Source organism: Pseudochaenichthys georgianus, chromosome 7 (genome assembly GCF_902827115.2).
Source record: "Pseudochaenichthys georgianus chromosome 7, fPseGeo1.2, whole genome shotgun sequence".
NCBI classification, from domain to species: domain Eukaryota; kingdom Metazoa; phylum Chordata; class Actinopteri; order Perciformes; family Channichthyidae; genus Pseudochaenichthys; species Pseudochaenichthys georgianus.
Window position 1 is genome coordinate 8498236 of NC_047509.1, and position 18726 is coordinate 8516961.

The 18726-nt window shown below is 41.1% G+C and overlaps 2 long non-coding RNA genes across 4 annotated transcripts; both read right to left on the reverse strand.

Moving 5' to 3' along the window:
• Window positions 1-3305: 3305 nt before the first annotated feature.
• LOC117449334 (uncharacterized) lies at window positions 3306-9170 on the reverse strand. 2 transcript variants are annotated; one of them, XR_004552474.2, is made up of 5 exons: window positions 9076-9170; window positions 8378-8469; window positions 7343-7458; window positions 4610-6288; window positions 3306-4464 (listed from the first exon to the last, which is right to left on the reverse strand). It is a non-coding gene; the product is annotated as an uncharacterized lncRNA (long non-coding RNA). The 2 variants fall into 2 exon arrangements; XR_011643501.1 differs by lacking the exons at window positions 8378-8469; window positions 9076-9170 and having other exon boundaries at window positions 7343-7518.
• A 4772-nt stretch (window positions 9171-13942) lies between these two features.
• Window positions 13943-15585, reverse strand: LOC139434084 (uncharacterized). Of its 2 annotated transcripts, none has more exons than XR_011643502.1 (3): window positions 15465-15585; window positions 14661-14774; window positions 13943-14253 (listed from the first exon to the last, which is right to left on the reverse strand). It is a non-coding gene; the product is annotated as an uncharacterized lncRNA (long non-coding RNA). The 2 variants fall into 2 exon arrangements; XR_011643503.1 differs by lacking the exon at window positions 15465-15585 and adding an exon at window positions 15001-15052.
• Window positions 15586-18726: the final 3141 nt, after the last annotated feature.

Sequence of the window (18726 nt, forward strand, 5' to 3'; positions counted from 1 at the left end):
CATGCGTAGAAATGGTGAATTACTGAGATTAGGCACGTTAATAACGTTTTAATGAAGTTGACTACAGTATATTCATATTTGTCAGTGCTTTCATGTCAATTCGGCGACATAAACATAAATGATCGTGGTGAAGATGATGATTACATTAGGATTCAAAATCGGTAGTGAGAGCTGCTGAATTTCCTCCCGTCGGATGTGATATAAAAACAAATCGATTATTTTTATGGTTGTAAACTCAAGTGGATGAAACTACATTTATTAGTGCTTTCATGTCAATTCGGCGAACATATGATACATTAAATGATCGTGAGAATGATGATTAAAAATCGTTTGTTTGTGCCGGTCTGCATTTCCTGATGAGAAAACAAACCGATGCTTTTTGTAGTTGTAGTACACCAACATGGATTAAACGTGTGGTTTTTTTTACCACAATGTTGGGGAAATTAATGGATAAAATGCACGGATTATTATTATTATTCCCACTCCGATCGGGACACTAGGTCCACCGTTTCCCCGCAGCGAGGCTCCCCCCGTTGACAGTTTACGTGGGCTGGGTGCAGTGGCGGACTGGCCATCGGGACGAATCCCGATGGGCCGGTCGGATAAGTAACTAGCACATCCCCCATAGGCGCCGCGCGAGGCTCAAGTTTGAGAAGGCTAAATAACTTATTTTACCTGACGCTGCCCGCCTCCGGCGTCTATAGAAAAGAGATCAACTCAGTGTGCAGAGTTTAAATCTCTCAAGTCATATTACAGGATAAAGGAAATACTGTTTAAACTGCCGTATGCAGAGAAGACGCCGACGTGTCGCACTTATCATTCATATTACATCATCAATCAGATCATCGATCATATAATATCATAATATATCATATATTTCCTTATCTGAGTCAGCTTTTCCAGCCTCATCTGGCCGTGCAACACTCACAGTGTCACAGACTGTATGCAGAAGTATTATTTAACACATTATGTTGACGAAACACTCGAGACAAATGTAATTAAAGTCAGATCCACTCGTGTCTTAGACGTGAACGCGCTCTCAGCTGGAGAGAGAAACCCTGGCTTGATTTACCGAGTTGATAACCAGCGTCATAGGACCGCTTAACGAGATCTCGTTTGTTAGTTTGTTGTTGTTAGTTTGTTTGTTACTCAAATATATCCAGGGTCTGTTTAACTGGCTTCGTAGTACAGGGCACAGGTGGCTAGCAGCGCTAATGTCAAAGACACAGACATTATACATTATATTTGTATTTTACCAGGATGCAGTGACACAAATATTTACATATTTACATTTACTATCTACAGCACCCGCCGCCCCTGACATCCCCCACTCCTAAACTTCTAACAGATACAACATAAACCGATCCTTCAGCCTCATGAGCTCTCGGACACGTTCAAAATTAAACTGTCTGAGCTGTCTGAGCTCGCTGCTGTGTGCACCATCGTGCGTTTACATAAAGAAGCTGGGATTCTGAACGGTGCAGCTGGAGCGCTGTGCCCGCAATGACGTCACCCATCATTTGGCGGGACTTGAAGAATCCGCGAGAAGATCCAGAAAATGGTCAACATTGAAGGGCAGATTAATGGTTATCAAAGTACAAATATCCAAAATCAGTTCAGTAACGGTTTTCAAGGGGACAATATGTACTCAAATTGATGGGTTTGTTTGGATGATGGGGGAAAACCGTGTCACAGGCTCTTTAAATGATCATGGATAGGAGAGGACAGGCCAGGCTATAGGCTACCATTAAAGGAAATCCATATCATCTTGTCAACAAGCTGAGAACGAGCATGACCTTGCGTCAGAGTCCTGCATCGGATCGGGTACCCGACGGGTGACCCGCAAAAAAAGTGATTCGCGGATGGTATTTTAACGCTTTTTTCCGGATTCGGTTCTGGGTAAAACAAAGATGATGCGGGTCGGGTCGCGGGTTGCATAATAAATATATTACAATTATAATAATTTAGTTTAATGTTTAAATCCTCAGACCTCTCCCCCGCGGCACCGCGCATAATCATAACCTCTGCAGCGCATCAATCTGCTGCTGAGCACGCCACATTTGAAATGGCTGAGGTGAAGCTCTCTATTCCAGCATTTTCAATAACACTTCCTCAAGACCGAAATCCAACGTCTGGCTTATGGTGTCATCCTAGAATATGGAGAAAATAACCAACATCCCACGCTTTTTGAGACAAATATGCAACTGCATGTGTTAATAATTGCACGTTTTCACTGCTTATATATGCGGATTCGGGTCGAGTTGCGGATCTTGTGCCGACGGGGCGGGTCGGTTTGCGGAACTAACTGACAATATGTGCGGATATAGCGGGGCGGATTCGGGTCTTGAAAATCAGACCCGTGCAGGACTCTGCCTTGAGTGCTTCCTAGTTCTGGTGGTGCTTATTTTAAGGGAGCAACGTAATATAATAACGCCAACTCACCAAAACGAATCGAAACTCATCCTCAGCCCCATGACAGGATTAATTTTCGCTTCAGTTTCAGCTGTCTGTTGTGTAACCCGTCTTTCCTTGAAAAGTGTGGGCTGAGGGAGAGATATCACCCCTACAATAAAGCTGTGTATGAATATGGATGTGCACTTGCAAACAAAATGCACGCTCATAACTTGTCTTTACGTGCACAGATGTCATGTTACACTCTGGAGTTCTCTGGTTTTCTGACTCATATAAAGACTGACGTCAGGCCCGCCCCTCCCGCAGACACCCAGACTGCATGTGTATGGAACGCCCTTTGCGTCACAATTCGCGCGTTTATTCGCGCGGATTAACGGGGAGGTCCGTTTATTCGCGCGAAACTACGCGCGAATAAACGGGGAGGTCCGTTTTATAAACGGGGAGGTCCGTTTAAGTTCAAAGTCTCAGTAACCAATCAGTGAAGAGCAAAACCAGACCAAAGCAATCTGTAGATGAAAAGTTCCTGACATTGTGAGGCTGGAAATTGTACATTATTCCAGCTTCAGGGGACTATGTATTAATTTGGCTTTCAATATAATAAATATATCAACCAATATAACCTGCCTTCATTGTCTTTTAAAATAAAATAGCCTTACCTTATTTTACTGAAGTGAAGGGTATTTGTCTCCTTAAATCACCTTTTAAAAGTACTTCTTATAGCATGGCATGGTGTAACATATCAAAATGTTCAGTCTCTGGTCTTGCTAGAAATGCAATGTCACTCACCTTAGAGCACTGTCTTATGAGATACTTAGCTTAGAAATCAGATTTTTGGAAAACTTAAAAACTTGTGAAAACACAGATGTACTCATGTCATCCATTTTATTTTGGTGATTTGGTTTACCAACGTTTTTGGTTCACAAAAGTAGTGAAATATATGAACACTATAGGCCTATATAAATGTGTTGTTCATGTCTAAAATGAAAATGTGTAAATTAGAATTTGGAGTAAAATAGTTCCATCACTCTACTTTCACCACAGAAAAGTTACATCAGGACTGATTCATGACTTCATATTCCATACTGAGGTTCATGTGATGTGTACAAATACAAATTGAGCATTACAACTTTTTTTTTTAACCAACTATTTATGTTAACTTAAGAAACAGTAACATCTCAATAATTACAATACAGGGTTCATTCTTTTTCACCACTGATTTTAAATGACTTTTCCACGACCAAAAAAATGACTCATTCATGTGGCTAGCATGCGCTGCCTCGCCCATATTCTAAATATTGAATATGTTACAACACAGTTTGCATTTAGCACGTCTTGGGTCAATGTCTTTTGATAACCACAATTGGTACTTATTCTTTAGAAGCCATACATTGTTGAAACTGCACTTCCCTGGCATCTTTATATCAAATAGTAGCTCCTATAGACTAGAGGGCGTGATTGTAAACATCTCTCACCAGCTAAATACTGCCACAGTTGCCATTTTACATTTCATTATACGATACAGTATTTATTATCATTATAGTATTACTATTTCGGCGATTAGATAACACATCAATTATATTTGATGCAACTTTAGTTATATTTCCATGACTTTTCCAAAACATTGGGAAAAATATTGCATTCCATGACTTTTCCAGGTTTTTAATGACCGTACGAACCCTGACAATATCAGAACTTTCTCAACCAACTATTCATTATAAATGTAAAGACAGGGGGAGCAGTGCCATGGTCTTTGTCTGTCTTCCAAGACAGTGGGTCTGGCTGCTGTGTAGGTGATGGTGCATGGGCTGCTGGTGGCTGTGGCAGCGGGAGGGAAGTGTGCTAGGCGAGACTTCTTTGCTGGCTGTGGTGGAAGCCTTTGTACCGAGGTGTATCTTAATCTTGTGGCAGGCACAGATGGAGGTGGAGGCTGCTGTAGTGATGCTGGTCCTCTGGTCCTTGGTGGTGATGGCTCTGGTGAAGGCCCTTGAGCCACGGTAGATCTTGACCTGGGTGCAGGCACAGATGGAGGTTCTTGCTGCTAGGCGCAGGCAGCTGTGAAATGGGAAATAAATATAGGACAATAATTACTACTAAGTTCATTAAAATATAAAGTTCAAGTGGAATGTTTCTCCCCTCTCTCTCTATTTAACTATGTTACACCCACACAATGAAAGTACACTATTACTGTAATATTTACCTATCATCAAATGGATCCTTGTTGCTGTATTCTCCAGGTTCTGATGCTCCACCTCCACTGCTGCTAGTGCTACAAGTCCGCTGTGCAGAGCTGCATATTGCATTCCATGACTTTTCCATGTTTTTAATGACCGTACGAACCCTGACAATATCAGAACTTTCTCAACCAACTATTCATTATAAATGTAAAGACGGGGGAGCTGTGCCATGGTCTTTGTCTGTCTTCCAAGACAGTGGGTCTGGCTGCTGTGTAGGTGGGGGTGATGGTGCATGGCAGGGCTCGAGCATAAGGACGTCCCGTCGTAGAAAAATAGTGTCGGGGAGGATAAAAAATAATTTTGGGACGAGTTCAAATAAAAATACCCTGCTAACTCTACTACAAACGGCGATGAAAATGAAACCGACTGCACGTTTTGTGTAGCACACAGTTATTAAACCTCCTTGTCAACATAAACACCATGATAAACACACACGCACAAAACATTCAGAAACCCTCGAAATACACACATGTAGCTACAGCTGGCTGTGCCCGCAAATGTGCGGGTCTAGCTATGTTCTGTTCGCGGGTTGAGTGATGTACAATGACAATGGCATCCCGTGGAGGAATTCTGAAAAGTTTTACCGTTACATCACAAAAACGCACAGCAGAACCAGACCCTGGAGCGCCGGCCTCTTTATTTACTTACTCCTCTTCATCCCCTAATAAGGCTGAGAAGAGAACTCTCCATCACATTTAGTCCTTAGCAATATGCTGCCTCTCCCCGTGTAGGGATGGGTACCGAGCCCCGGTATTAAACGGGCCCCGGGCCGGAATTATTAAAGACAGTGGTAACGTTAAGCTCCGACGTTATCAGACTTTTTATCGGTACTGGAGACAAATATATGTCATATGTATTATTGCTACATACACATTATATCGCAGTTTTAGTTTCACCAACTCCGTTTCTAATATGCAATAAGACTACAACATGCGTCTATGATGTATTTTTGAGCTTTCCAATCTAGACGAGATCTCTCTCTCCCGTCTGGGTGCGAGGGGGCGGGGCCGTTGGTAAAGGTCTCCTGACTGTGTTACAGACTGTCATCCTGGTTAGTGGTTACTCTGGGTTCTGTCTTCAGGACAGTGTTGAATTTTTTTGTTAATTGGATGAGTAATTTTCTCATTTGTGTGTTTGTTTAAATATATTTGGCCTTTGTTTATGTGATTGAACGATTTACTAAAATAAAAAGGTTCATGAATTATCATCTAATGATTTGTATGATGTTTTATTTATGTTAAAGGTCACTTTGATGATTTTAACTCATGATAATGTAGAAAAACTAACATTTTAAATTCGGGACGGTCCACATTAATTTCGGGACGGCTTATATTGTATTTCGGGACTGTTCCGGGAGGATGGGGAAAAAAGTTAGTCGAGAGCCCTGGTGCATGGGCTGCTGGTGGCTGTGTCGGCGGGAGGGAGGTGTGCTAGGCGAGACTTCTTTGCTGGCTGGATTGATCGTGATGGCTGTGGTGGAGGCCTTTGTACCGAGGTGTATCTTAATCTTGTGGCAGGCACAGATGGAGATGGAGGCTGCTGGTCCTTGGTGGTGGTGGCTCTGGTGAAGGCCGTTGAGCCACGGTAGATCTTGACCTGGGTGCAGGCACAGGTGGAGGTTCTTGCTGCTAGGCCCAGGCAGCTGTGAAATCGGAAAGAAATATAGGACAATATTTACTACTAAGTTCATTAAAATATAAAGTTCAAGTGGAATGTTTCTCAAGCACAAATAACAATGCACAACTCAAAATAAAATGGGGAGCAGGGCTCGCAATTAACGATGTCCCGATGTCCATACAAATTCCTACTGGGACACAAATCTATTTTGTCTGGGACTATTTCGGGACAGTGAATTTTTTTTTTTTAAAGTAAACTTCAAAATGGGTGTTATTTGCAAAGTCATTGGGCTGTCAAATCATAGAATGCATTCTACGTCATCCACTCTGCTGCTGACTGCTGCTAGACTCACGCTAATGCAACGCTCACGACAGTTATAAACAGAAGAAAGAAATGCTGAGGTGGTTGAATAAACAGCCCCCTGTTGCAAGCCCCAATTCTGCCGACTCCCGAAACGAAAACATCCCAAGTCCTGGTCATGATGCACCGTCTTCCATTGTGGTAAATTAGTTGTCTTAAGTGCCAATGTTAGTGCTAACTAATGCTAGCAACTTTTATTGCCAGATAGAGGGTTCCGATCATAAAACACAGAGACCATACAGCCATACCATATTGAATTGAAAAATACAAATCAGAATTCTTCAATGTTGACATGACAATGACAAATTAGTCTGGATATTGAGAAACAATAGAAAAACATGTCTTAAATCAACTCTCTTCCCTTCTACTCTAGGAGAGGCAACAGATCAGACTAATATTCATATGTTTAAAAGAATAAGTATTTTAAACTTACATGGTGGACCAGAGTCTATGGTGTGATGATTAAGTGACAAAAAAGTATCAAATTATATGTATTCTGCATAATTGGGGGGGCGACGATACAAATTTAAATTTGGGACACTGCTGGTTATATCCGGGACAATACAAAGTAGAATTCGGGACAGTTGTGGGACACTGAGGAAACAAGTTAATTTTGAGCCCTGATGGGGAGGTGGGACAGGAGTCTCTCTCTCTCTTACAAACTATTTAACTAAACCCACACAATGAAAGTACACTATTACTGTAATATTTACATTTACCTATCTTCAAATGGATCCTTGTTGTTGTTGCTGTATTCTCCAGGTTCTGATGCTCCATCTCCACTGCTGCTAGTGCTACAAGTCTGCTGTGCAGAGCTGGTAATCAGATAATAAGCCTGTTGAACAGGAGAAAAGAATGAAGCAGAGGGAAAGTTGCTGCCGTTTGTGTGGTTGTCCTAGCCAGAATTTATTAAACATAGGGCTGTGCAATTAATCGTATTTTAATCGCGATTACGATTATGGTTTGCGACGATTGTGCTACCACAACAGACCTATGGTCTAGCCCAGGGGTGCCCAACCAGTCGATCGCGAGATGTGTCTAAAAATAGAACAACATTCTGTTTTATCGTTAATGTCCTGTAACATAATCTTCCTGTGCCAGAATAATGCACTTGAAGTCTTGAACGCATCAAAGCTTTGTGATTGGCCGGCGTCACCCCATGTGTCGGGGCGTGGCTGAGGGTCTTCAGTACAGGTGGCTTGTCACCTGCCTGCGCTCATCTCTGAAACCAGACCATGTCAACAGGCTGGTGTTTCTGGCAAAAAATCTTTAAGAGATGACACGAGCAGCCCTACCAGCATTTGCCATGGTGGTCTAAACATTTTTATTTGGTCTTAAATTGTAGTTCAACATTTATTTCCTGTTACTTCTGGACCATGACGGTTGGCCAGCCTTCAACGTTTAACTGAGTGGAATATGTTGAATATGTTTCACCAACATGTTGGCTATATGTTAAGGAGTTTTCAGTAGGTTGTGACAGTGCACTGCATCATATTTGATTTAATTTATTTTGGTCCAATTTATTTTTATTTATCATATTAATAATATATGTTTAGTATGGTTTTGGAAGTGCGCTCCAACATATTTGTTAATCTTGTTTATTGGTAAAATATTATTTGTTTTAAAGTTCAATAAATGGTCAATGAATAATCGTCCAAATAATCGTGATATCAATTATTGACCCAAATAATCGTGATTATGATTTTTACCATAATCGCACAGCCCTAATTAAACACATTAATAAATTCACTTACAACTTATATCCGTTTTCTCTATTTATGTATCTCTGCGTTGTGTTGTGTGGTCGAATGAATATGACTTCCTTCTTGCCAACCAGCTTTATTATCTGTGCAAACAGAATATAAGGAAATGGCTTCACCATCGTTCTACCTCATAATACTTCTCCTCAGTGAGGCCTGAAGCTAACTGAGAAAGTAAAAATACATTTAGCCAATCAAAATAACTGTCTGACATATTTCGTTTTCTATTCAAAAATGGACATAAATCCACATGCCATATTATGACTTTCGTGAGGGATTAAAGCCTTTTTCATTTACAGTGTATAATACAGTGATAACAGATAACACACACAACCCGACTGTACTCACTTTAACATGGCTGTTGTACAGGCACAATATTAGCATTGCATTAGCGCTTTAGCTTTTAAATAATATGAACAATGATGACCTCAGACCAGCATTTCACATACTTATACAAACAGAATAAACTTGAAATGTAAGCCAGACTAGTGCACGAGACTCATACACATAGTAGAGCTACATTATCCAGTGAGCAACAGCCTGTGTTAAAGAAGCTAGCGGACGCCATTAGCTATTAGCCACACGCTAGTGGCGTAGCTCACAGAATGACATTAAAGTTCACTATAGATAAAACAGTTTCAAAGACACTTCTTAGATCGAAATATGACATAATCTGTGTACACACTACTAACCTGTTGAACAGGAGAAATGAATGAAGCAGAGGGAAAGTTGCTGCCATGTGTCTGTCGTCTGTGGTCTTCTTCTTCTTCTTCTCTCAGACCGTTTCTCTAACGCTAAACCGGAAGTGAGGCTAAGAACGGCGAATTTAAAGATAACAATACCATTAGCACTCCTAGTGGTGACTTTATGAACTGTAAACAAATTATAACATTATAAAATGCCTTTAAGGCGGCACACTGTTTGAAGCGCTGCACATTATATAAACTAACGTTACACACGGCAACGACATTAACTGCAAACAGTCGTGACTTGTGTGAAGTGTAACATTAAACAATATATTAACATATTAAATACAACATTTATGACACCACTCGTTCCACTCAGTAACCCTCTTTGTTCTAAGACATGTGATAGTCTATACACTATCATCTTCTCCATCCATTTACACAAGTGTGATGTTACTGGGTAATGATCACTTCCTATGGGACAGTCACTTTTTACATACCATTCACACGATTTAACTAAACTATCCGTCACAAGTATGAGGTCCAAATATGATTGTGTCCCCCTATTCAGGTATATTCTTGTTTTTTGTCCATCATTAAGGCAAAAACAATGCCCTGTGAAAAATTATCTCTTTAGCCCTTTCCAAAGTCCTTTAAAAACTCATGCAGCAGTTGCATCTCAAAAGGCCTTAAGGGAAGGTTTTGTTACATTTTAAGGTGTAACCTTTGACATTTAGTTGGACCAGAGGCATCAATCTGCATGTACTTTCCGAGCCGGATCCAACAAGACCAAGCTCAAAGCCGTCGGACATTCCTTTGTACCGTCGAGGGTACTGTCGACATGCAAATTTGACCTCTGACCTCGATTTTGACCTTGTCGAAGGTCGCAGGGTCCCCAAATTTTGCACGCGGGTTCCACACAAGTTAAGCAACACACTCTCAAAGTCTCGGAGCGCCACACACCTTTTTTCAATTTTGTTCATGTTCTACCCCTCCCCCACCACAAGCCTGTCAGACCCTTAGCGTATGAGAGGATTTTGTGATACAGTTTGACATTTAATTGAATAAACATGCCCTCGAGGGTCAGAACCGACCATGGGGACGAAAACAACTCTGTCTGCCTATTGATGAGCATCTTCAGATGCTCTCACAGAGGCAGTGCTCTCCGTGGAAGAAGCACCCACAACCAGAGAATAGAACGGCTCTGGGGTGACCTGTGGCGAGGTGTGAGCAATGTCTATTACGACCTCTTCAACTTCCTGGAGAGTGAAGGCATAATAGAGACAATGAAATGCAAATGTGGGCCCTGCATTATGTCTATCTCCCGCACATAAACCATTACCTACGGGGTTTTTGGAGCAGTGGAACAATCATGGGTTGAGGACCGAAAGACACCAGAGTCCCATACAACTTTTTGTCCAAGGTTGCCTGGAACGGCAGGGCCAGACCACTTCTGCCATGCAGAGCCTCTTTGGTGGAGAACAAGGAGATGCTCAGGAGGAGCCAGACAGAGAGGGTAGAGCTGATGCAGGAGAGGATGCTCAGGAGGAGCCAGACAGAGAGGGTAGAGCTGATGCAGGAGAGGATGCTCAGGAGGAGTCAGAGAGAGAGAGTAGAGCTGATGCAGAGTAGAGGATGCTCAGGAGGAGCCAGACAGAGAGGGTAGAGCTGATGCAGGAGATGTTGCTCAGGAGGAGCCAGAGAGAGAGGGTAGAGCTGATGCATGAGAGGATGCTCAGGAGGAGCCAGAGAGAGAGAGTAGAGCTGATGCAGAGTAGAGGATGCTCAGGAGGAGCCAGAGACAGAGAGGGTAGAGCTGATGCAGGAGAGGATGCTCAGGAGGAGCCAGAGAGAGAGGGTAGAGCTGATGCAGGAGAGGATGCTCAGGAGGAGCCAGAGAGAGAGGAGCTGATGCAGGAGAGGATGCTCAGGAGGAGCCAGAGAGAGAGGGTATAGAGCTGATGCAGGAGAGGATGCTCAGGAGGAGCCAAAGAGGGTCACCGTACCTCGAAACCAGCACCTGCTCAGCGATGAGGACATGGAGCAACTCACCGCAGGCTGACCTCTTGCTGGTCGTAGAGGAGATCTTGGACGTCATCCAGAATATACTGTCATTCATGGCAACATTGAATGTTGTCTGATGTTGTCACGGACACATGTCTCGCAGCGGCTCCCCACAGGCTGTTCTTTGGCCTTTGAACTCACACTAATTGCCTTTTTTAAAACTACTACTTTGCACATTTTTCTAGTGTGCCGTGTATATATGTGTGTACCTATGTTTTTATGTTGTAGTATTCGAGTGAAATTTTCTTAAATAAATTACTTTGTTTAAACAATGGTCTCTGTCATTGATGTTGTGCAGTTACTAGCCCCGCTTGTGGCAACCACTCCTTGCTTCACATGACAATGATTGATTTGTACTATATATCGAATTGCTATTTTTGCTATATTATTGTATTATTATTAGTGCTTTTGCAGGGAATTATTATTATTACTTTAAATCTCATAGATATTAACACTATTATACATATGGCTGAAATAATCATCATCATTAATTGTTTTGTGATATTATGTCCCTCTTGTTTTCATATATATATATATTAGGGCTGTCAAACGATTACAATTTTTAATCAGATTAATCACAGCTTAAAAATTAATTAATCATGATTAATCACCATTCGAACTATGTCCAAAATATGCCATTTCTTTATGTATATTGTTGTGGGAATGGAAAGATAAATGAAAGAAGGCGGATATATCCATTTAACATACGTATGTATGTTTATTGTAACATTGTTCTGTGTGACAGCCCACACACCTATCAATCATCAAACCGTGGGGTCTTATTTCATTACGTGTTGATTTCTATCAACAGGTAATGTTGTATCGATGTATATATAGATGTACTACAGCAAACATATTCTCCGTCGGGACTTCCTGCAACAACACCACGCCGTTATCTTGATTCTGATTGGCCAGAAGACATTATCAAAGATGTTCTATTGAGAAGACAATCACTACGTGACAAAAGTTTTCAAAACCGTTTCTAGTCTTCGGTATTTCCAGACAAGTGGCTACTGAAATCAATCTTACTAACTGCTGTCTGTGCAATTTACTCCGCGAGTTGGTGGACTTTATTTTGCTTACTTTAACATCATTTTTCATGGTGGGGGCTAAGCCATTTCTTGGTATGACTGTAGCCTATCTCAGCGCTGGAAAGAGGGTTACTGAGTGGAACGAGTGGTGTCATAAATGTTGTATTTAATATGTTAATATATTGTTTAATGTTACACTTCACACAAGTCACGACTGTTTGCAGTTAATGTCGTTGCCGTGTGTAACGTTAGTTTAAATAATGTGCAGCGCTTCAAACCGTGTGCTGCCTTAAAGGCATTTTATAATGTTATAATTTGTTTGCAGTTCATAAAGTCACCACTAGGAGTGCTAATGGTATTGTTATCTTTAAATTCGCCGTTCTTATCCTCACTTCCGGTTTAGCGTTAGAGAAACCATAGACATATAAAGAGTAGACGCCGCATCGACCGCTGCTGCCTATTGGCGCTGACGAGCCGTGGGGCCGCCATCTTGGACCGGTCACCCGCTCCACTCAGTGTAATCTGTCTGGCAGGCGCAATGAAGTGTCAGCGCATTTTATCAATCATAACTCGCTGAATACAAAACTGATTTTCACGGGGGGGGGGGGGGGGGTTTCTGCAAACGTCATATATGTAGGCATGATACCGGACACATGATTCGGCGTATTTTAATATTCATAGTAGGCTTAACAGCAATATAATATTCTGGTATTTGATAGCCTATGTTATGTATGATAGGTATTTTGCAAAAGACACACGATATATAATATATACACACACACACATAAAAAAACACTAATGGTCTATATGATAGAGAAGCATATTGTGTAGGCCTATACTCAGCTATTTTAATAAGTTGAAAAATGAAGAAACAATAATACATTATACATAGACAGAAGTTATATATCAGTAAAAATGAATATCTATGTCATAAAAAATGAAAATGTACTTCTACATCTATATAAAAAATGTAAATGTTCAAGTTAAACACAAGAACATGACACCACCCCGCCCAAACCATATTTACACAAAGTTGCTCATGACACCCGAATGCCCCGTGCATGCGGCTCCTCCAAAGCATGACTGAGAACCTCTTTCTCATATCTTTGTCTTTGGGAAACCATCAAAATAAAAACGGGAGATTTGAGAGTCAACACAAAAACATTTTAAGAAGGAGGTCAAGCTTATTTTCTTCCTTCTTCTTCCTAGATAGATTAGATTAGATTTTAGATTTAGATTAGGACCCTTTGTGTTTCAGGTGACAAAGACTTCGTCAGGTAATATGCAATGGGAGCCTTCCAATGTCCGTGTAGGCCAACCACCATGAACACAAGAGCCTCAGTAGCAGCATCGGTCTCATTGTTTCCATCACCCATGTCTACAAAAGCAGACATTGACTGGTTATGTGGATTATATTGCACATGTTTTCTGATGGCCATGTCATCCAACATGAGTGAAACACATCCATGTTCAGCCTGGTCTTCCTGGCATCTTCTCTCCAGCATATCCAGCATCATCTTGTTCAGGCCAGGCTTGCTATCCACCGAACACAGCCACCTGTAAAAAAATTGAGAAGTAGCTATTTAACGTACTTGCAACCGTAATTTCCAAAAATGAAATTGAACAACATTAAGACTACCTTTTTGTTGTAGTCTCTCTGAGGTATTTGTATGCCTTTGGACCATGTAGATGGAGTGTGAGGGCAAGCTCTCTGTGGTCCTTTGAGTACTCATGGCCCTGCTTTGCCTTCAAGTCTATTTGAAGATCTGAAATTGTATGAGAAAAAATGAATAAGTCCCCTTCATATAATAACAAAGGAGTTTAATAAAGAGTGTAAGAGTAAGATGTACATGAATCTCAAAGTGCTACTTTCATCTTCCCTGAGTAGAAATCAAGCCTCTTTGAGTTCTTCATTAATGAGGTTCTTTTCCCTCAAATCCCCCAAAAGACTCCTCACTGTGGTCTCTGCCCTCTTTTCTCTAGCCATGGCATTCTTCCTCTCTCGCTCGAGACTCTCCACTCTTGCTAAAGCTTCATTGAGTCTGGCCTTAAGAGCAGTAGGAGAAGCAGGCGAGACATAGCTATGATCCTATAAGAGGGATGAACATGGTTTGAGTGATGTTTCACTTCACACACAACACTTTGACACAACTAGAGTATGGCCCACATTCTTTCTTATAGTCATCACCTGTCAAAGCCACTGCCAGCATCATGCGTGTGTGTGTGTGTGTGTGTGTGTGTGTGTGTGTGTGTGTGTGTGTGTGTGTGTGTGTGTGTGTGTGTGTGTGTGTGTGTGTGTGTGTGTGTGTGTGTGTGTGTGTGTGTGTGTGTGTGTGTGTGTGTGTGCGCGCGTGCCAGGAATGCATGTTCAACATGTCTTCAATTGTGTGTGTATGTGTTTATTTGTGAGTGTGTTTAATATGAGTGGCAGCAAACAAGAGAGATTTGACTTTGTCTAGGAGCATTATGAATGATGTTGAAAATAGAAATACTCACATCATTAGGCTGAGGTTGTGAGTGTGAGGTTGAAGCTTCTGGGTCGTCCTGAGGGGCCACAGACAGGCTCTCTTCAGCTTTTCTGGAAGGAGACGTAGTCCTGCCCTTTTCTGGCTAAAATGAAAAAGCACACACACACACACACACACACACACACACACACACACACACACACACACACACACACACACACACACACACACACACACACACACACACACACACACACACACACACACACACACACACACACACACACACACACACACACACACACACGTTATTGAGAATAGAATATTTACATTTATGAATGCTAATAACCGTATGATGATACACCTACTCTTTGGAGGTGAACCGGGAAGCTGAAGATGGAGGGAATAACACCATCTCTGAGTCAGACAATCTGTCCTGTCAAACTCGTCCTGCTTACAATGCTCACTGCAAATCACGGATGACTCGCTTGCAGTGAACCCTTCCCTCCTCAAAGCAACTTCCCACTTCTTTCTCATATCTTTGTCTTTGGGAAACCTTCAAAATAAAAACGGGAGATTTGAGAGTCAACACAAAAACATTTTAAGAAGGAGGTCAAGCTTATTTTCTTCCTTCTTCTTCCTAGATAGATTAGATTAGATTTTACTGTATTCATCCCACAACGGGGACATTCACTTGTTACAGCAGCGATTTATAAAGTCTCAGTTGGCCATGAACATAATGTTTGCTGGCTACGATTTCGCTGGCGGACATCAATACAGTACAATAATATTCTATTTACAAAATACAACCAATTATAATGTTGAATCTTACTTGTGAAAAGTAATCCCCCGACCCCTGTTCGCAATCGTCCGCCGATTTGCACAGCAATATGCTGCACAGTGCTCTGGCATCTTGAAACCTCTGCTGTCTATGGGTAGAATGTCTGTAGGATGACCGGTCCAAGATGGCGGCCGTATTTCTTGCGCCCCAGCAGCCAATGCGGCGTCTACTCTTTATATGTCTATGAGAGAAACGGTATGGTCCGAGAGAAGAAGAAGAAGAAGAAGAAGAAGAAGAAGAAGAAGAAGAAGAAGAAGAAGAAGAAGAAGAAGAAGAAGAAGACGACACATGGCAGCAACTTTCCCTCTGCTTCATTCATTTCTCCTGTTCAACAGGTTAGTAGTGTGTACACAGATTATGTCATATTTCGATCTAAGAAGTGTCTTTGGAACTGTTTTATGTGTAGTTAACTTTAATGTCATTCTGTGAGCTACGCCACTAGCGTGTGGCTAATGGCTAATGGCGTCCGCTAGCTTCTTTAACCCAGGCTGTTGCTCCCTAAATAATGTAGCTCTACTATGTGTATGAGTCCCGTGCACTAGTCTGGCTTACATTTGAAGTTTATTCTGTTTGTATAAATATGTGAAATGCTGGTCTGAGGTCATAATTGTTCATATTATTTAAAAGATAAAGCGCTAATGCTATGCTAATATTGTGCCTGTACAACAGCCATGTTAAAGTGAGTACAGTCGGGTTGTGTGTGTTATCTGCAGTGTTGTGCTAGTTACTGAAAACCAGTAACTAGTTACCATTACTAGTTACTTCATTTCAAAAGTAACTCAGTTACTTTACTGATTACTTACACCAAAAAGTAATGCGTTACTGTGAAAAGTAACGTTTTAGTTACTTTAAAAAAAGGCTCCCATTATATTAATGCCCTTATAGCCTTCATGTCAGTACTGTTATTGCATTGGAGAATAATACAATCTATTGATCAACTTGACATGCATTATATGCAATCTGGATAGCATCGATATTAGCTGGCTTTACATTTTTGTATATTCTTTCTCCAGGTAGTTGGAAAAAGTTTTCCGTCCCATATGCCGTGTGCCGCCCGGACATGCTATCATGCTAACTAGCTCCCTGAAAGCGGGTGACTCCACTGTAGCAATAGCCTGCATGTGTTCTACAACATACCGTGCAATGGCTTCATCGACTTTTCCCTGGCTAGCAGTCCCTTGGTTAAAATCCAGCCGCTGTTGCTTAGGTGCAGGTGGAGGTGGAGTGGCGTCGGCTGAGTCTCTGTGGTCTTAGCTACTAGCTTCGTCCCAGCATGTTGTTTCTGCAGATGTTTTAAGAAATTTGAATGACTGGTTTGTGCAGTAGATAGGCTCTTTGACCCGCCAGGACACAACTTACATTTAACTAAAACGTTCTTTTCTTTGTGCTCGACAAAAGTGAAATAGTGAGAATATCTCCAGGTGGAGAAACTAGACTTGAGCTCCGCCCCCGCCATGACAGTCTTGTTAGTAAACAACACAAACACGCCCACAGCCCGTCTCCGTATGTGACACAGGAAGTATCTAAGTACATTTACTCAAGTACTGTACTTAAGTACAGTTCTCATCTCTGTTCACCTGGCTGTTGACTATATAAAAAAAACTAACGGAGTAACGCACCATGTAGTAACGGTAACTGAGTTACTGAATTTAAAAAGTAATGCGTTAGAGTACTAGTTACTGCCAAAAATAACGGCGTTACAGTAACGCGTTACTTGTAACGCGTTAGTCCCAACACTGGTTATCTGTTATCACTGTATTATATACTGTAAATGAAAAAGGCTTTAATCCTTCATGAAAGTCATAATATGGCATGTGGATTTATGTCCATCTTTTAATAGAAAATGAAATATGTCAGACATAGTTATTTTGATTGGCTAAATATATTTTTACATTCTCAGTTAGCTTCAGGCCTCACTGAGGAGAAGTATTGAGGTAGAACGATGGTGAAGCCATTTCCTTATATTCTGTTTGCACAGATAATAAAGCTGGTTGGCAAGAAGGAAGTCATATTCATTCGACCACACAACACAACGCAGAGATACATGTGGCGTCAAACCAGAGAATGATTAGATAAATAGAGAACGGATATAATTTGTAAGTGAATTTATTAATGTGTTTAATAAATTCTGGCTAGGACAACCACACAAACGGCAGCAACTTTCCCTCTGCTTCATTCTTTTCTCCTGTTCAACAGGCTTATTATCTGATTACCAGCTCTGCACAGCAGACTTGTAGCACTAGCAAGAGTGGAGATGGAGCATCAGAACCTGGAGAATACAGCAACAACAACAACAAGGATCCATTTGAAGATAGGTAAATGTAAATATTACAGTAATAGTGTACTTTCATTGTGTGGGTTTAGTTAAATAGGTTGTAAGAGAGAGAGAGACTCCTGTCCCACCTCCCCACCAGGGCTCAAAATTAACTTTTTCCTCAGTGTCCCACAACTGTCCCGAATTCTACTTTGTATTGTCCCGGATATAACCAGCAGTGTCCCAAATTTAAATTTGTATCGTCGCCCCCCCCAATTATGCAGAATACATATAATTTGATACTTTTTTGTCACTTAATCATCACACCATAGACTCTGGTCCACCATGTAAGTTTAAAATACTTATTCTTTTAAACATATGAATATTAGTCTGATCTGTTGCCTCTCCTAGAGTAGAAGGGAAGAGAGTTGTTTTAAGACATGTTTTTCTATTGTTTCTCAATATCCAGACTAATTTATCATTGTCATGTCAACATTGAAGAATTCTGATTTGTATTTTTCAATTCAATATGGTATGGCTGTATGGTCTCTGTGTTTTATGATCGGAACCCTCTATCTGGCAATAAAAGTGGTATGAATGATAATAAAAAAACAGAAGTTCCATAATACAGTTTAATAAATGTATCTGTTTTCAGTTCTAATTACAAGTTATCCTCACAAGTCGTCAGTAGTACTATAGGAATATAAATTGATCTTCTACTAAAATTACCTTTCGACCCCCTTTCTAATCGTCACCCAATCTGACTGACGTTCTTGACCAAAAAAAAGTAAAACGCTAAATGATTAGCTAAATGCCTTACGTTTTTGCAGCTAAAGATTCTAGCCTGGTCACTGACTGGCTGACAAAGAAAATACAAAAATGATTATTATTATTATTCTGATCAACTGTATTTCACATCATTTTCACAAACTTCAAAAGAACATGACACCGCATTTTAGGACGTTTGTATGCATTGTAAGGCGCACTTCAGTTGCTAGC